The sequence below is a fragment of the Ambystoma mexicanum genome, chromosome 5p, assembly GCF_040938575.1.
Source record: "Ambystoma mexicanum isolate Mex_15411 chromosome 5p, UKY_AmexF1_1, whole genome shotgun sequence".
NCBI classification, from domain to species: domain Eukaryota; kingdom Metazoa; phylum Chordata; class Amphibia; order Caudata; family Ambystomatidae; genus Ambystoma; species Ambystoma mexicanum.
Genome location: NC_090930.1, coordinates 1,355,462,153 through 1,355,475,080, shown reverse-complemented (window position 1 = coordinate 1,355,475,080; position 12,928 = coordinate 1,355,462,153). Strand labels below are relative to the sequence as shown.

At 45.4% G+C, this 12,928-nt stretch overlaps 1 long non-coding RNA gene across 1 annotated transcript in view; it reads right to left on the bottom strand.

The window, feature by feature from the left end:
- Positions 1–1,797: 1,797 nt before the first annotated feature.
- LOC138481569 (uncharacterized) overlaps positions 1,798–12,928 on the bottom strand; it is a 322,679-nt gene continuing 311,548 nt past the window's right edge. The window contains exon 5 of the long non-coding RNA XR_011274276.1: positions 1,798–2,617. This is a non-coding gene — a long non-coding RNA (uncharacterized lncRNA). The remainder of the gene's footprint in view (positions 2,618–12,928) is intronic.

Genomic DNA, 12,928 nt, shown 5'->3' with positions numbered 1-12,928 from the left:
CCAAAGAGGAGCAAATTCAGTCAGGCTAGTGAGAAGAGTTCTGTTTTGCAGGCCAGGGACAATCTGGATTAAGGCCCATGTGCCAAGATTTTAGGAAAGCTGTCAAAACAGAACTACTGGACAAATCATTAACAGTTAAAAACATATATGAGAATGCAATGAGATGAGATGCATGGGTGTGGTGCCTGAGTACATATTTTAGACACAGTGCTTCTACCAAACTGCTTGGAGATACTTTAAACATTAGACCCAAAATGAATTGCATTACCACGTGCGGCATGCAAATAGGATGAAAGAAGTGTGTGGTCATGGGGTTAACAAGTGAAAACACTCCATCTGTCAGAAAATATAATGGCAAATGAAGAGCAATCAGAGATTAGCTAATCAATATTGATTATATTTCGCTGTTCATCTGTATGCTATCCTTTCCTATAGTCCTCCTTTGCTCTGCCCCGAGCCATCCCAATAACCTGCAGACAACCCTAACGGCCTTCAAGTTCAGCCTCAAGAACGACCGTCACAAAGACTATGGGCGTCATTACCACCTTGCTTACCGGCACCCTTGTTTCCGGACCGGCAAATTACAAGTTAAACTGCTGGAGCCATTGTGCCGACAGGTCTGACACTGCCGGGTGCATCAGACCGGGTAGGCATATGATATGATGTGATATGGCATTTATAACGCGCCTATACACAAGTGTTTCAAGGTGCAACGTGGCAAGGGAGGTGGAACAGAGGGAAGGCAAATACAACAATCTTACTAGGCCAGGTGACATTGAGATTGCGCAAGTGCAGGGGAGAGGGGAAGGTAGTGAGAGGACTTTCAGGGAGGGGTCCCTTTTCCCCACGCCAAGAAGAGATGTGGAAGGGAGTTCAAATCTCCCTTAAAGCTGCAGACACGATGGCAAAAAAGACCCCTGCAGCCCTTCCCCTTATTGAGAGGAGGAACATTCACACCAAGACTTATGCAGGAGAAGTGGTCCGACAGCTTCCTCGCCAATCAAGGGGAAGGCTCAGTATACCAACTAACCCGTGATGTATGGGAGTCAGCCAAAATGAACTCTGTGCACATGGTGAATCATTGATGAGGTGGGCAGCAGTCAAAGAAAAGTAAGGGAAGCAGAGGGACCGGGAAAAAGTGGAGATTCCATAAAAAGAAATATATATATAAATATTTTTTAAATACAGAGGTAGCAAGGGAGACCGCAGCGGCCACGGCTGCAACCCCTCGCAACCCCCAAATGACGTCCCTGGATAAAACGGCAAATATTATGTGCAGCAATTTTCTTTGTCTACTGTAGAGTACTGTAATCTTCAGACAGATAATTTTGCAGCTGGAGAAGGCCAGTCACATAGTGGTTAAATGTGTTTTAGCTGTAACGCATATTTGCAGCAGTTGGAAACAGCATTTACTTGATTGATTAGATATCTCGAAGTACAAGCTATGACGTCTTGAAAATGTGCTTATCCAGAACTTTGTTTTACTGTGCACTTTCTACTCTGCATTTGCAATGTTCTGAGACCCAGGATAATAATCTCTGGCCCCTGTTATTTCTGTAGTGCAGACGAAGGCAGAGTGCATGAAATTGCGTTCAACGTGGCTCCTTGTCATGAGAAGCGCCAAATGTTAATATTTGCAACCAGCCTCCTCCTTCAGACTAGCAACAGCGCTTTTCCCAGGGAGGCTGCATCAATGTTTCTGACATTTAGGTATTTCTCAGAAGGCTCAATGATGTAATCATACACAGATACGCTTATAGCAGTGGTAGTTATGAAAACAGAGGCAAGCTTCTTGTTATGGACATGTTTTATTAGTGTGCTTTGGCATTATGGGCGATGCTAAAATGAGTGTGGAATTACCTGGAAATGTTGGCATATACAAACAGTCAGGTTTTCTTCACTGGAATTGCGACGAAGCAAATATAAGAGTATTCTCATGTGGGAATACTAGCATATATTAGCACAGCCAGAAATTACAGATCTTCTTAGAGTAAGAAATACAGCCATTTCATTTTGGGCCACAGATAGCATGAAAATGTCTTGCACTGGCAGAATACTTGCATATCTTGTGGACAAAGCCATCATAAACAAGCATAATAAAAAACAATTGTACTTTTGATGACCTAGCAGCTAGTGAATTGTATGTCGAGATAGGAGGCAAGCATTATGCATTACTGCTCCAACAGCAATTCAAAAATGTAAACATTTATTTTTTATTTTTTATATTTAAAACTCGATAACACATTTTTTGTTTCCTCCTTGGACTTCTGGAGATAAAACACAAACAAGGGTTGCATAGTTTTAAAATTGAACGAACATGTCTCCATAAACTACTACTCCCCATAATCCTCTGTGTTTTGGTAGTCCAGACCTATCCACTTTACCCAATCAGGTTCTGTCCATCCTTATAAAAGAGACCACGTATGAGTCCAACTCCTCTTTCTTTGGCCGCTGAAACCAATGTAAGTGAAAATCCCAACAGTCAACTTGAACCAACTGAAGAACTTCCATAAACCATTGCGCCGGAACCTTGGCTTTGCGACGACGAGACTATCTCCTTCTCGAACTGAGCCTTCCTTGTACCTTGCGTCTACTTAGGTTGCTTTCTGCTCCTCTCCTGAAATAAAAGGAGACGCTGTCATAAGGGTGGGTTCTTATGTTAACATACTCCAACAGTAAATCGTATGTTCATATCCCATCTGGGTGGGATGTAAAGCTCACCTCCTCATCTTTAATAGAATCAAGACTGGCCTGCGTTGTAAACCTGGGCAATCTTCATTCTATGTCGAGACAGGAGGCAAGCATTATGTTTGTTCAAAGCTATCAATTACTCTATTAGTTATCAGGCTTAAAATAGAAGGTCTTAAATGTGGATTCATTAGACGAGTCAGCTGATTTCATAATATCTTGTAAAGGTACGTCTGCTGCAAATGCTCTAGAAGCCATCGCGGCCCTCGCTAAGTGCGCGCCAAACTGTGACAAATCGATACCTACCCAGTGCATTCTAACCCATCTCGCAATGGTGACTGTTGCGACTGCATGAAAAGGCTTCCTGCATGCAATTAATAGTTGGGTGACCCCTCTCGGTCTCACTTCCGCTGTGGAACTCGAAAAATGTGTGATCAAGTTTTACATTTTTTAAAAAAATTTTTTTTCCATTTTTGAATTGCTGTTTGAGCGGTAATAAAGAAGTAAAGCATAATGCATAATGCTCGCCTCCTCGTCTTTATTAGAATCAAGACTGGCCTTTGCTGTAAGGCTGGACAATCTTCATTATTTTGTATACTAGTGGCCAATGTGTGTAAAGGAAGACATTTTCAGAGTGTAAATGTATGATGTGGTGTATTTTAATGTAATTTATGTAATAGAAAAAATAATGTGTACGTGGAGGAGTAGTAAGAAATCTCACAGAATCCGTTGAAAGTTCAACAAAGTACATACGGCCAATTGTTGTATCTACTCATTGTCTTGGATTCTACTTAAGGGTTTTGGACTCAAATATATAATGTTGAGAGATGTCAGAGTAATACAATTAACGTGAAGCTACAATACATGGAGGAGCGGCTGGCTGATGTGCGCTCTGACATGGGAACCGCCTGACATTGTACTGCTAGGGGAATGGCTGATAGCCCGCTCACTGCTGAGGCCCTGGACGGTGCCCATGGCGGAGACATCACCCCGACTGTTCAAGAGCTTTTGCAATCCTGAGGTGAGGCCCGGCTGCCGTCGATCCTGACTGCACATTCCTGGGTGGCGCAGGAGTGGTGCGAGTGGTGACCGGGCTGCAGCAAGTGCTTGCGGGGTGCGCCCCAAACAGCCAACATCCCCCATGACCGCTGGCCAACTTCGGAACCAAGTGAGGCTGTGAGGCACCCGTTTGCCGCCTGTGCGTGAGCAGATACGTGGGGCACGAGGCACTCGGACCTCGATTCCTGTGACGAACGAGACGGGGAGTGACAACTATACTAAGAGAAGAGGAGCACTGGTCCACAAGGTCACAGATCCGGCGGCCACGGACTTGGACTGTTCCCCGGGTACTGACAGCGGCCCGCCGCAGCATTTTACACCCTGAGCCAGGGCGCATACAGCTGCAGACACTCAGCAACAGTGACACTGGATCCTATATAAATGCCATCAGAAGCAGCGACGGAGTGGGGGCGGCTGGTGTGACTGACACACATCCAGCCCTGTGACACGTCCCGACTGGTCGGTCCCGAATGAGAGAACATTTCACAATAACTTTCACACATGCATGATACCCCAGACTGTTCAGGGAACTTGTGGTGTGCGGAGACGCTACAGGAGGCACGCTCGAAGGAGTATGAGGAAAATCTGCCGATAACGTCTGGTGTGCGGCATCAGAGGGGTCCTGGCAGTGCGTGGCTGCTACACCGGACGCCTCACCACGCCTCGGTTTTCTGCTCCCCCAGGTGATTGCAGAGACAAAAAATGGAATCACGAAGAGCAGCTGGACCACAAGCGGAGGTTAGTGAAATTCGGCCCGGGGGTTTGTTATTCTTCCATGTGATTAAACCTACTGTGTATGCAGCACTGGGCTTGAAGTGTACACACAGAGGTTCTAGAAAGCCCCGTGTTCTGTGGACATACTCACATAGGCGCCACTGGACATAAACGGGAAAAAACGAACATATGGGAAGGCTGGTGACAAAACAGCACTCTAACCGCTGCTGTGACCGTAGTGGTTCATGCGGATGGCGCAAGTGGACATGTACTAAATAAACTGGGGTGATAAATGCTACTGCATTAGCTGCCAGGGTCGTGGTTGTGAGGCACCTTGTAGATGCGGCATGCCTGTCGGTACCCCTGCCCCATGACAGCGGCAGGGCTTAAAGAGCGCAGGTGGCATGCTGGGCATCTGGAAATAGGACGCACGCACTGGGTGGACCAGCTCCGATACCATTGGTGTGGTGATACGGACTACCCTAAAAACAGAGGATCCGTTCTGGTGTCTGGCTTTCCACCCCAGCCCGCCAGCGGTTTACACAGCTGAGAACATTTTTACAGCTTCCTTCCCTGCTATATACCTCCAACTGGCCCACGTCCTGCAGTGGGCGACTACAGCCGGTCAAGTGGCACAACGAGTAGAGCGCTCGCTTTGACACCCGTGCAGAGTCTGTTAACGCAGGTTCGAATCCCGGCGGGGCCAAACTCAGCCTTTCATCCTTCCGAGGTCGATAAATGAGCACCACACACCGTGGGTAATAATAAGCAGCGCTCGGATACCTGAGGGTTTGTAGCGCTATATAAAAGCCTAATTATTATTATTATTATTATTATTAGATCCTGGTTTTGTCATGATGGCATCTCTGGCGAGATTAGGTTGATCTGTCACTGGTGTTAACATGTGGAACATCCGACCAGGAAGAGAAGAAATACAAAGGAGGGGGAAAAATAAATACATCGAAAGAACACAAAGACAGGGAAAAAGGAAACTAAAAAGGAATACAGAGAGGAACTTCATAACAGCGCAGTAGGCACTTGACGGCAAATCTACCCTACTAGAACGCTGGTCCGACACACTGTGAGGGTCAGCATCACGAAGGGTTCCGGGACCAAAAAGAAAGGGCCAGTGGACACGTACACTAGCACCCCTGCTAAGATCCTGAGTCCTACTGAAGCTCCAGCCCTCTACCTCTCACACCACCAGAGATGACCACCTCCTCGCTGCTATGTGAACATGGAGATTGGCGATATTGTCTCTACCATCAGGTCCTTGAAGTCCAAGCTGGAAGTGGAAACAAGGGTCAGCGAAACGGAGGATAAGGTAACGAAATACGATCGTGTCATTGCACACCTACAATAGAGTTCAGCAAAGTTCGGAATAAATGCAACGACTTAGAATCGTGATCCCGATGAAATAACATCCGGATAATCGGGATCCTGGACGCTGCCTGTAAAGGCCTGATGGAACAATTTGTAGAACGGCTATTAAAAATACTGTTTGATTCCTCCAGATTTTCGCAATACTTCCTGGTAGAAAGGGCGCACAGGGTCCTGGCTCCTGTCCCCAAGCCAGGGGCTCCACCTCAAACCACCCTGGCTAAATTCGTCAACTATAGTGACAGAGACTGAATCCTGTGCATGGCTAGAGAAAAAGGTGCATTGCGCCAATAATCCGCAGATATACACATTTATCCTGATTTCTCTACCAACGTACTGACCAAGAGCAAGTCTTACGATCCAGTTAAAAAATCACTGCGTGCCAGGCAAGTCCAGTATGCGCTATTATATAAAAGCGAAGCTACACATACAACACGGCGAAAGAGCTCACTTCTTTGCGGATCCTGTGGCAACAACAGCATATGTTGTGTCCACCATCCCTATATCGCTCATGAGAAGAGACCGTGACGGCGGGTGTGGCCCCCCCCTACAGGCAACAATGATCCAGACAACATGAACAATGATTGACCACCCTGGTGGCCTACACCTTAACTATGTGGTGATTATGGGCACAAGTAATTAAAAACTTGGGGCTGGCGGCAAGAAGTCGGTCATCTGAGTAGAACCGCAGGCTGCACACAGTGCAACCCAAGGGATATCTAAATGTTTTTTATTGTGTTTCGGGTTCCATCGTCAAGTTGGGGGTGATGATGTGCGAGGGAGTATGGAAGGCGGTTAATGCGAGCTGGGAAAGTTTATATTTTATAGGCTTGTTTTCAGCAGTTGATATGCTTGAGTTAAAAAAAAACAATACAGACTGCTCCTCGACTAGACAATGCAGACATACTCTAGGCATAGCACTGAAATGACCGGGCTTTGGCAGAATATACTCTAACCATCATAAGATCTGACATCACATTTATGTTATGGAACATACGTGGTCGTGGACTTAAACACCCTAATAAGGCGCGGAAGGTTGCTGCATACATGAACCGACAAGCCCCCAAGGTGGCGATGCTACATGAGACGCCTGTTATGGGGGCCCTTAACGATACATTTGATAGGGCATGGGGCCCTCAGTGCGGCTACACAAACTATTTGTCACAATCCCAGGGAGTGGTGACACTAAAACATCGGTCTACACAGTTTCAGAAAACCAGGCGTAGCATAGACTCACAAGGCAGATATGTCATTCTGTGGGGTGAACTGGCAGGTATTACCACAACTGTAATAAACACATACCGCCCAAATATCGAAGACCCTGAGTTCTATGGCTAGATCGTAGATATACTATTGGGAAGTCCGCAATCACATATCATTTGGAATGGGGACTTTAATTTGATATTAGACTGTGTCTTGAATAGATTCAGGACTACTCAGCGGGAACTAACTAATGCAGGCCGTATGCTGTTGAACATGATTAAACATCTTGACTTGGTGGATGTGTGGCAGGGATGAAGCCCAGTCACATGTGAATACACATATTACTCGACGGTCCACAACGCACACTCAAGAATAGACTACTGGCTATTACCCACTTCATTCATGGCACAAGTAGAAGAATGTAGGATTCTCCCCCGCATAACTTCAGATCATTCCCCCATCACTGTTACACGGAGATGAAATGGACATGCCTCCCGCGCCCACTATGGTGTATGCCACCTTCATGTTTGGCAGACCCAATTTTTCTTGCAACACTACACACTGGTGTATTGGATTATTTTCAAAGTAATGAGGGGACAGTGCAACACCATGGCACTTTCTGGGAAGCCTTCAGCATGTGGGTTAGGGGGGAGGTCATATCCATGGCTTCAGGAGTATTAAGGGAAACTAGACAGGAACTGGAAAGGGTGGAGGTTGACCTTAAAAGGTAGAAGTCGAATATGGCACTACACAAGACTGTGCCTTACTAGGTTGCATCAAAGGGAATTTATTGAAGTTCAGGGAACTTGCAGACAGGGAGGTCCAAATGCTCTACTCGCCCGTACGTGAGAGAAGATACATTGAGGCCGGGATACCTCCTGACGAATGTGGTCAAGGGTGAGAAGTGTGTGCAGCATGTCACCGGAATACTGAGCTCTACCGAGACTACCCTGAATACCCAAGAAGCAGTAAATAATGATTTTCATGAATTCTATTAATCCCTATACACAAAATCTGATGGCTGCTCAACTGCAGAGCTAGAGGCCTACTTAGACGAGATACCGCTATCGGTGCTCCCGGTGGAAGCCCAACAGGCTATCAATCAGCCACTGTCCGCTGAGGAGATAACCAACGCTATTAAATCGCTTCCATCGGGTAAGGCACCTGGAACATATGGACTAGACATCGAATTTTATAAGGAGATGAGCTGCACACTTGCTCCCAACTTATTGAAAGTATGGGAAGAATTGCTACAAACCAGCAGCCTTCCCCCCTGGTACTGAAACGAAAGAGACCTGCTGCCGACATGGGTTCATATAGGCCATTATCTTTGATTAGCTCAGACACAAAAATGTTTGTAAAACTGTTAGCCACTCGGCTCCTTACGCATATGACGAAGTTGGTGCACCCTGATCAATCAGGGTTTATTCCCGGGTGGTCGACGGCATTCAATTTAAGAAGACTGTTCGGCGTTATCTCACAACTCAACTCGAATGTACAAGCGGTGGCAGCCTCATTGGACGCTGACAAGGCTTTTGACTCGGTTTTGTGGCAGTTCCTGTTCTCGGTGCTGCGACAAATGGGATTGGGGAAATTCTTCATACAGTGTGTCTGCCTGTTGTATGCCTCCCCGGCTGCCAGGGTCCGTACCAGGGCCACGCTATCTCCTTTGTTTCTGCTTGGACATGGCACGAGACAGGGCTGCCCACTATTCCCGCTGCTCTTTGCACTCACCATAGAGCCCCTAGCGTGTATCATGTGGCTCAAACACATTCACACATACATTGAGGCTTGCATATGACAGGACCAATGCAAATCATATCATTATATGCTGATGAATCGTTATTATACATAAGAAACCTTTCTACAAATCTCATCCCAATTCTGGATGAAGTGCGCAAATTTGTTACCTACTCGGGATACCGTATAAATGAAGCTAAATCAGTGTTATTTCCTCTGAACGAAGCCACCACTATCCTACCTAATTTATCAAGAGTTTGATGGGTCCAGGACAAACTTAAGTACCTCGGCATTGAGGTTACATGCCAACACTGCACCCTATCACTCGAAAACCATGAAAAAAATATGCAGGCACTCAGAGACAAATTGAACTTATGGGCTAGGCTTCCAATCTCACTGTACAGCAGGCTGTCCCTTTTAAAAATGATAGTGGTCCCCAAGTTGGCATATTATTTCACCAATATACTGGTTTGGCCGGGACACGCATTCTTCGATAGACTGCGGTCACTGGCAGTAGGCTTTGCGTGAGGCACTGGAACTCTGCGAATGAGATGGGAGACCATGGCTCGTCCATATGAGCAAGGTGGCATACAAGACCCAGACTTTGAGTTATATTATGAGGTATCCCAAGCACAATTTACCAGATATTGGTACTCCCCACACGATTTTCCACTACATACGAACTTGGAGGAGTACAGTACTTCCCCGTCGAGCCTTTGCAGTATAATACTGGCCAACCGGCATGCAGACACCTGTAGGTTCGGCCCGCTCCATGCAACAGTAAACGCCTGGACCAGAAAATTCAAGAGACTGAACATCACGTCGCCCTATGTTGGGGCAATCCCGCTCTGGCACTGCCCAGCACTTCCCCCAACATATGATAAGGCCATATGTTGTCGCACTCTGAAACACTTGTGTACGAGCGTGATAGAAATTCAATATCAATATCATACAGGAGGGATGGGACCCTGACAACACACTGACACTGCATAACCTTTTTCCGAAGGGCTCTTTCATTTCACACACAGACTTCTCCAAAAAACTGGCCACCAACCCCATTAAATCACTGCAATACTATAGAATAAGAGCAGCGGTCAAGAGGCACTGGCCAACATTCGCGACTGAACCCGACAAATCCGATGTGCTGGGCATGGTGGTTACAAGTGGCAATCCCAGAGGGCTGGTATCCAGATTATATAAGAAGTGTCAAGAAGCACTGACCCAATCCCAGAGCGCTAGGGAGAAGTGGGAGGCAGACCTGGGTATAGCATTAGATGATACCCAGTGGCTCTGATGGTGTCGCTTGACTAAAGAGGTATCCCTCAATGTCAGACACAGACTTATACAATTTTAGGTTCTTAATAGACTGCACTACGCCCCCGTAAAAATTGCTAGGTTCGCCCCCGCGGAGTTTGGTGGCTGTATCAATCGCAACGCCGATACGGCCGATGCAAACCACATGTTCTGGAGTTACCCGCTGGTAGCCCAATTTTGGCAGGAGGTTGCAGACAGTGCACTGATATCCCCCCTGTGTTGTCATTCCCGAAATACCTGTTTGGTGATATAAGAAAGGTATCTGTTAGGTTGCGACGATTGGTTAAACTTCGGTGTCTGATGGCCAAACAATGTATACTACTGCAGTGGAAGTCAAGGGGTGCTCTGAAAATTAAAATGTGGTTTAGAGAAATTACTTATTCCAATGAGTGCGAGGAGGCCTATTTTTCACTCATGACATCAAGACATTTGGGAGATGTTCCAAGACTACCTGAAGAAACAAATAATTGATTAAAGAAGACCATGCATAAGTGAATGTACTATAATATAGCGATCAAATGCATCCTGCACGACCGAATACTAAAATCCATAAATGATGTAAAAATGTCATGATGTTGAAGACTGTATTGGAGGATGTATGTCTTGCACAATGTTAAAGTTTTTTTTTTTTAAATACACATTTGGTTCACCTGGAAGATGAACTTGAAGTCTTATTGTTGTATACGTCTCTAGCGGTGATGACAGGTGAAGCTGGCAGGACGGTTTCAGACAAACATACATCTGGCTTTTTATTATGTTGTATGATGTTACCCTAAAGTACCTATTGTATTTTTACTGACTTTTTACCCAATTGTTCATAAAAAGTGCACTGTGAAATTCACCATTTGAACACAGTATTTTAAAAAATGTCTTGAGGTAACTTCGATGCCTTGTTGAATTGACACATTTGAGAGCAATATTTATGCACCTCCAATACGAAAATTCACCAGCCACGACTAGGTATGTGCCCTTGACTTCAAAAGATAAAAATAAATCTGTGTTTGCCACTTGCACGGGCTTGCTTCAATTTACAGTGCTGGATCACATTAGGGCTCCTACTATGTTCCAATGGCTAATGGACTCTGTTAAAGACTTCACATTGAATTTTCCAGGAGCCTACCCAGGTGGAAATGTATTGCACAGTTTGTTCTTCAGAAGACAAATGAAGCCTCTGAATCTACTGGTTCAGACCCTTGGCAGGCGAGATTTACAGCTAATCCTTTGAAGTTCCCACTGGCTCAAACATATTCAGGTTTAGGCTTCTGTGAAGGAAGTTGGCTGTGCAGGCCACTGGGAAGAATGTAGAGGCATTAAAACGTTCTCCCCTTCTGAACAATATAGAGGGCCTGATTAATGGTTAGTGGGATATAACTTCCACTACAACACCTTGTCTTCCACTATCACAGTTCCTCTGAGATCGAACCTGAGAAACAAATCGACCTTCTCACTTAAACTGGAATCCTGAGGAAGTCAAGACCTTTGAATCCTTAGAGGATTCTCTATGTAACACATTGAAGCCCAATTTTTTAAGGTACTTTATCCTGCAAACTGATATATCAAGCTGGGGAGCAGGCCGGTTGTAAAAGAAAAAAATGTCTTGAACAACTAATTCTACACATTAGCAAAATATTGTTTGCAGGGCAGGGAAATGCCATCAAATGAAAAATAGAATCCATAAATTATTGGTATCGGGTAATAATATCCCCAACAAAAATATCGCCGCATATATGGCTGTTTGGTGCGCCATAGGCAATATTTTTGTTGGGGATATTATGTGGGAGCGGGGGTTGTGGGGGTGTCCCCCGCACATTAAAAAATGATGCAGGGATTGCGGGGGTGACCCCCACAGGGTCCATGTGTGAATTTCGCCGCAAAAATATGGCGATATTTTTGCATCGCGATATTTTTGCAGCAGAATTATCACATGGAACCAAATTATTATCTGATGGACAGGAAATGTAGCCTTGTCAATGTCCATGTGCCACTAGTCTGGTTGGCTCGTAATGAGGATAGCAATGCCCAGATGATGCGGAAGTTTCTGAGTCTAACTCTATCTTCACAGTCTAACAGAGAAGGGGTGATGTAGTTGAATGATGACTATTTAAGAAGACACCCCACCCCCATCATCATGGGTCTGAAAAGAAAGAAAGGTGATTGGTCACAAAGTCACCTTCCATTGTTCTCCTTTGGGAGATAGAGGGACTTTGAGGATGAGGGGTGTCCACGGCTTTGTGGAAAGCTACCTGGAGGTGGTATACAAGGGATTTTACAAAGCACATCCACTTGTACTAAACCATTATGTATTCTAATAATAGATCATGGCTCTTATCTGGGACACTTATTTGGCTTCATTTCAAACACCTCCTGCCTACGATCAGCTTTTCACATGGGAACTCTGCATGAGGATGAAGCTGGCTTGCAGAAGTGTAAATCAAACCATAACACCTGATTGAAACTTCAGTGATGTTCGAGCCAGAAATGAGCCAAAGACTGTTCATTCAGCTGTAGAACCACTCGGCAGAGCAGGCACTTCCGGCTGACTTTAAAATAGCATGTGGGAGATTTAAACTCTAAGTACAAGTAAGGCAAGCGATATTAAAACAAATCGCAGAAGTGGAGAAAATAATCGTAACCAGCTGAAGAATCTAAGGGGGTGAAAACAATACACTTAAGAAAGCTCAAAGGGACATTGGGCACAGCCAATCACAGGAGCAGGGGGGCTAGAGAAGAACGAATCATGGACATTATTAATTAGCCAAGTCAATCAGGAGCACTATAAAAGCCCTCATATTGCTGCAGGGAGGGTGTCAAACCGGGTTTGATTTGATTA